Source organism: Lolium perenne, chromosome 3 (assembly GCF_019359855.2).
Source record: "Lolium perenne isolate Kyuss_39 chromosome 3, Kyuss_2.0, whole genome shotgun sequence".
Classification (NCBI taxonomy): Eukaryota; Viridiplantae; Streptophyta; class Magnoliopsida; order Poales; family Poaceae; genus Lolium; species Lolium perenne.
The window spans coordinates 311,425,994-311,432,935 of NC_067246.2; the positions used below are offsets into that span (position 1 = coordinate 311,425,994).

General features: G+C 41.7%; 1 long non-coding RNA gene across 1 annotated transcript; it reads left to right on the top strand.

Moving 5' to 3' along the window:
- Positions 1–573: 573 nt before the first annotated feature.
- Positions 574–4,260, top strand: LOC127345446 (uncharacterized). Its single transcript, XR_007878682.2, has 3 exons — positions 574–1,187; positions 1,612–1,695; positions 2,256–4,260. It is a non-coding gene; the product is annotated as an uncharacterized lncRNA (long non-coding RNA).
- The last annotated feature ends 2,682 nt before the right edge of the window (positions 4,261–6,942 follow it).

Consider the following 6,942-nt stretch of genomic DNA (forward strand, 5'->3'; position numbering starts at 1 on the left):
TTACATAAGACACACATTTATGTGAAGTTGAAGCAGGCTTCGTTCACTTTGAAGCAAGTTCTTTGGAAACAAAATGTGCTTTAGAAGGAAGCAAAGTATATGAATAGGTATGAATATTTGTGTAATTCCTTCACATGGAAGCAAATTCTCTAGTGTATGGACTTTCATAAGTTTGAAGCATTTGTTGGCCGTGTAAGAAGCAAAGTTGGCTAACACGGCGTGCTTCATACAAAAGCAAAATATATTAATATTTTTGATAAGATGAAGCAAGGAAAAGAAATCGTGTTTCTTTAGAGGGAAACAAAAATTATATTGTGTTTCAAGCAAATTTCGCTTCAGTTGAATGCAAAGTAAAATGAAGTTGGAAACAAAACCTCATTCATAAGCTAAGGGAGCTAGAGAAACTATCTCTATCTCTACTACTTAAAAAGAACGAAGTTGTTCTGTTTCCTCCGGTCGCTATTTTCGTCAAGCATATTTTCAACAAGACCTTTTTACCCTCCCACCAAATCACATACTCCGTAATACGTACGTATGCCAGGGCGTCAATTTTCCCCATACCCGCACAGATGTGAGCGGCAGTGCTAGGGCTTGCCGCCGCCGCCCCGCCCCGTCCCATCGTCCTCCGACGCCATCGCCACAGAGAGAGAGAGAGGATGGCCATCCCATCGGTAGGTGCCGCCGGCAGCTGCGGCCTGCTCATCCACCGCTCCGCCTCACGAGCCCTCTCTGCGCCTTGTACTGCATCTCCCGTCGCGCGCGCCATGGCAACAACCTACCTGATGCATCGCACTGAAAGTCCGACCAGCACTCCATCTCGAGCAATGTCTGCAGCACGGCAGCCACCATAGCGCCACTGGACTAGGATGTAGTCCCCATGACTATCCAACCAGATCCACTACCCACGCCAGATGCATGTTCTCCTCGTCTCGTATGCGGACCCCATGGCCGAGCCAGTTGGACCGTATCGATTCCAGATGATCCGTCAGCATCAAGATCCCCAGGCTCTTCTCCTGGGGTTTCCCACCGCTTCCGCGCCCTGATCCCCCCCGCCCACCGCCCCGATTCGTGGCACCACCCTGATCCATGTAGACAAGTGATGAGGGTTGGCACGATTCCAGGAGTCTCGGCACTGCTCGGACCAGAGATCCACCCGATCTGGACCCTGGGGTTGATTTGTTTTGCTGGTGAGGAATCTTGCCTTTCTTGATTGTTTTGCCGGTGAGTAACCTTGCTTGGCTTGTTTTGCTGGATTGGGTAGCGTACTTTGATGGCTCTTCAGCTCTGCTGTGGCGAAAGTCGATGTATCATCAGTTTTGTGCCTCATCGCAATCTGCTGCTACTTTGTGGACGCCCAGTTGCATACTTCACATGTGTTTGGAATAGGATTTTGGTTTCATAGTTGTTGTGCTGGGTACAGAATTGGTGCATGATTCCTTTTTCGTGAGTACTAATCCAGCATTTTGCAATATGTTTAAGGCATTTTTAAAAGAATGGTTAGCACTTAGCATTAAGACAAATGAATCAGTAGAAACTGCTAGGAAAACTGTAAAACTTTCCTGCCGAAAATGTAGTCTTAAACTGATAACTGCGATTTCATGTACCATACAGAAGAGCCAGGGTCCGATGTCAGGGCCATCGGACGCATAGGACCTGGAGAAAATTGCTTCACATGAAGGCATCAACAAATCACGGGTAGCACATTTGTTTTCGTTCCGAATATTGAAAGAAGAGTTTTTTATTTTTCAGATATTTGATCTCTTAGGTAAATATATTGTAATGAGGAGAAAAAATGAATACTGTTATTTTAGTGTAAGAAATAAGCCTACAAATCAATGCCTGTAAAGTAATGATATTTTTTTTCTTGCTTCGGAAATCCTTGGTAAACAGTTTTTCATGACAAAAAAAAGCTTGGCATTAGGAACCATTCTGTAGAATGATGTGTGAAGTTGGTTGCAGTAATATATGACAGCAAGAGAATTATAGAACATTCAGCTTAATCTTGAGAATTTAGAGTAGCTGATTTGTCGCATTGCAAGACATAGTTGTCATTTTTATGCATATTTTAGATGCATCTAACTTACTGAGCGAGTTAGCACCACATATGTGGTGTTATGTGGGATTAGCTATCCAGAACATTCCATTTTCAAACCTCGCTAAAGTTCAATACCTTTTGATGCTCAGTTAGCAGAAATTCCATGTTCAGGGTGGTAAACACATTGTCTGTTCATAGTGATGCACTTCTTGTTTTCCAGGCCTTGTAACATTAGCAGGCCAATGAAATATTTTTCAAGCCATGGACCACGGTGGTTGTGGCTAGGAAGAAGGAGGTTAAGGCGATGCAGGAGGAGAGGGATCTGCGCAAGTTTGCCTCTGTGAGTTCCTCTGGTCTCTAATTGGGTTTACATGGTAGTTTCTCGATGCGAATATTAGGTATCAGTGAAAATACAAGCGCGTAAAATTAAGATTCCCTCTATGGATTTCGTGAAATTAAGATTTTAAAGCAGTGCACAGTAATTTGCTTCAGGTTAAAACTGATGTGTTACTCAATGGCAGAAGTATATTAAATAATGTTAACATCATATAGGCTGTCAACAAATAAGGTTGTTAGGACCACATGTGCAGCCATTTGATTTACACAAACTGATGCTAGAGAGCTCAAGTAAACTTGAATATGTCTTTTATTTGGTAATTACTTCCTGCTCCAACGTCTTCAGAGCTCTATCAACTCAGTCACACCTGTTCTAGAAATGGGTAATTAAGATGGACACATTCAGAAGTGAACCTGAAGCAACCTACACATTATTCTACATGCTAAATCTCTACTATATTAAAAGGAAGAACTGGTTTTATTTCCTCCGGTCACCAGTGCCACCACGTCGCCCCGTTTGGTCGCTTCGTCCGCTCATCTCCAATCGCCCCGCACCTGCCCAAGTGGGCCAAGCCCAACTAATCTGACCCCGTCGTTATTTCTCGGTTTTCTCCGATCCCGTAAGGAGAGAAGAAAGAGAGGTGGCGCTAGGGTTTGGCATGGCCGCCCCTTCTCGTCATGCTCCAGCAACGTTGCTACAGAATCTGCTCCGTGACCGCCCTCTGCCATCAGAGCTTCTCCTTCATTGTCCCTGCTTGGATCTGCGTTGCGGCCGGATCGATTTGGTGGCCGCCTGCGTGTGCAAGTCATCAACCCAGCTCCGCGGCGATTTGGAGCTCCAGTGTGGTCGGCATCGCCTCCAAGCCTGCGGAGGCCCACGCCGTCCTGATCTGGAGCTGGGACAACCTTGCTACTACATCTGTCTTGGCGCTGATCGTCCAAGTCCAGGAGGGAGAGCCTCATTCATGTTGCGCAGACTGTCACGTTCCAGTTGATGGAATTCCATCCCCCGCTTTACCCTTCACCAAGGTCATTTTCCCTGGCTGGTAATACAATTCATGTAAATTTCTTGCCAAAGAAGTTGGATATTCCATCTTATTTGCTAGCTATAACAGTGAGCTTATTCTACAAATTAAGTGCGTGGATCAACAGTCTTATTCTTTGCTGATCCAGGAAGCCTAAAGCCAAATTAAGGCTGCAGTTGCTGAAATTTGGTTTGGAAATAATTGATACAAGGCATCCACAAATTGGTTCAGGATTATTGTAGCACCTATATCAGCAGCCGGTGACACATCTCTATCTTGAACCATGTCTTTCATGTTGGCGCTTCATATTTTGTACTGTCCTTTCAAGTTTGAGTTGCTTTCTAAGACACAAGATGAGTAGTAAATTGCTGCTAAGTATACGCATTACTATTTCCATGTAATGAATGCATGTCTTATTTTTGATTGCAAACTAATACTGGTTTAGTAGTACATTGAGCAGAAGTATCTTATTTGAGATAGCCTAAAATTTGGAGCAAACTGAGAACATAATAGCTATGGCATTAGTCAACATAATATTTTGAAGCAAGCTATGGACGAAGATGAAGAGGTGGGGGCTTCACTGTTCGTACATCAACATCAGGCTTAGGAAGTGGGAACCACTATGACATGGGAATCCAAGGTTAGCAGATTTTGTGTTTCCGGTCCATAAGTTGGACTCTTCTGAAACTTTTCTAATTAGTGCAATAGCTGATGAGAATAGTGCGGACAAGGGACTCAGTAATAACAAAGCCAAGTAATGTAGTATTTCAGCTCGGTTTTTATTTTTTGTAATTTTCTTATATTTGGTAACAAAGTGTATCCTCTTGAATATGGAAGTGTTGTTTTGACTAATCGGAAAAGAGGTATTTGTTCAGTTATAACTATGTCTGCAGACGTTTTATGAGGCAATAATAGATCTAAAAGGAGAAGTTATTGAGTTGACACGTATAATGGTCCAAAACGACATATGGGAATTACCGTGAAAGAGTGATAAGAAGACCTATGCACAATAATGATATCTTGTTATTGTGTTCAGTATTGTCTTAATACAGGGAGCGGTGTTTTGGAACATGGGTGCATACGCTCCCTATATTTCGAAATGCATCTTACATACATTTTAAATTTTTAAAAAAATTGAAACTAAAAGTTCGCACGTACATCTTCACGTGCTACATGCTCACAAAGTCGTTTCATAAAAAATAGACTTATCATGTGACGTGTGTAAAAAAGACAAAATTCAGTGCTAAAAATAATGCTTTTCACAAGATAAAATTTCTCTTTTTTATATAGACCACACAAAATATTGGTTTTTCGTGAAACTTGACGAACGCATGTATATTATGGAGATGTACATGTAGAATTTTTTTTCCAAATTTTTCGACATTTCGAAATATATTTTTTTTTGGTAGAGGGAGCATACGCACTCGGGAGCCGAATTGAATTTCCGCTTAATACATTATTATATCACTGATTTGTTTTGAATTTAGATGATATATATGCATTGAAAAATGAAATTTGAATACCCGTGGCAACGCACGGGCATTTATGCTAGTTTTATTAAAATCAAGAATCAGTAACTAGTTTCCGAAAAGTCATCAATTAAGAGTGGTTAGAGGAAGAAGTCAAACCCACATACTATGTTTTGGAATCTCCCAGACAGGATGGACGTGGATTACGGGAATATTTAAGGACACGTATAATGGTGTGACGTCAGCCTTTCCTTAGACGTGCCACGTTAGATTTTTGCTTAGTTGGAGGAGAGAGAATGAAGAGAGAGAAGGTTGTCTTTCCTTAGCTAAGAGATCATCTCTTAGAAAATAAGGGAAATGCATTTTCTCTATTGTACGACATGTCTTTCCTTAGCAACATAATTTCCTACCAATTTTAAGTGATTACCATTAATTGCTAGGGAATGCTACAAGAGATAACACATTGTATGACTTATATCTATTATCATCTCTAGATGATGTGGCGGTATAAGGGAAGACGTGTATTCTCTACCATTGTACATGCCCTAAGGCGGAAGCATGAAGCATGCAATCGGTTTCCATTTAATGGGATTGGACAGTCAAGCAGCTGGAAAATCGTACGGTCTAACTCCTTCCAGTCCAATGGCTAAACATGAGTCCGATAACAAGTAGAAATCGGCATCCGATTGCTAGTGCCCAAATCTTTAGGCCTTGTTTGATTCAAAAAATACTATAGGATTTTTTTTAGGATTTTCGTTTTGAGGATTTTTTTCTATGTGCACTGTTTGATTCGTATGATTGGAATCCTTAGAAATGCATAGAATTTTTCCTATTGGAGTGCATTGCAGTTTGCACTATGTTTTGATGGAAAACTTCCATACGCTCGAACCTCACGTTGCAATTTGTTTATTTTTTCTGTGAGTTGAATGCTACTTGACATTCTAATTCTATAGTTTTGGTAGTTTTCCTATTCTTGTGTTCTAAGATATTGTGAATCAAACAAACCCTTAGGGAATCAAATAGAACTTACAAGGTACTCGCTCCGCCCAGATGAATATGTTGTATTTTTTTTGTTGAACAGTTAAGGTAAGTAAAGTTCGACTGAACCTTTAATTTGTCTATAAGAGTTTGGCCAAACTTTAAGCTAGTTTGATTTTTCAAAAAGTATAGGTTTTATTCATTTGAATGGAGGTAGTCGTATTATGATTATTGGGGTCATGCAATTGACGAATTGTACTGCCATTTAATCAAAAAGGCTCTACTAGCGTTCAATGACGCGCAAACCGCATCATGAAACTGCATCGATGGATCTCTCTGCCGTCAAGCATGTGCTGATTATCAGTCAATCAATGTCCGATCAGTTAGCACACAAAGAGATCGTTGTCTATCTTTTAGTTTTCCAAGTTGAGTTATCCTATCGCATCATTTTCCAGCTGACGAGCTTGTGCGGGTGGAGTTCATAAACAGGGATCAATAAAACTCAATTATGTGAAGACTTGAATCTATATGATACTAGTACAATTGTGCATTCACTCACTCGCCCACTCAGATGAGGAATTTTTCATGTGCACTGGAGACTATGGCATGTGGCGCCGTGGCGGAGGCGCGGAACCCCCATGGATTTTTTTTTTCGAGAGCACGCAAATTGCGTGCCATATTTTTATAGAAGATAAGAGAGTCATATACAAGAGCTAAAATCGGTTGTGAGCAACCTATTCAGCCACCACCCACACACTCGAACACACTCAAAAGCCTACTCTCTATCTAACACCTCCCTCTCCTCTCCTCCACCTCTCCTCCTCACCCTCTCCCATATCTTGAATTCATCATGAATGCGATCAATCAGCTGTGCCTCACTGCACCTGTCTCTGTCGTTGCCAAACACTCGAGCGTTTCTCTGTTTCCAGATCATCCAAGCTGTCAGAATAGTGAGTGTATCAAATCTTCTCCGATCCTTCTTTGCGACTTGTACCCTGGTACTGCTCCACCAACGCTCCCAAGTAGTCTCCCCTGTGGTTCCAGCAAACGCAGTCTCGCCCTCCTTAGACACCCAAACCAAACCTGCTTGGCGAAACTG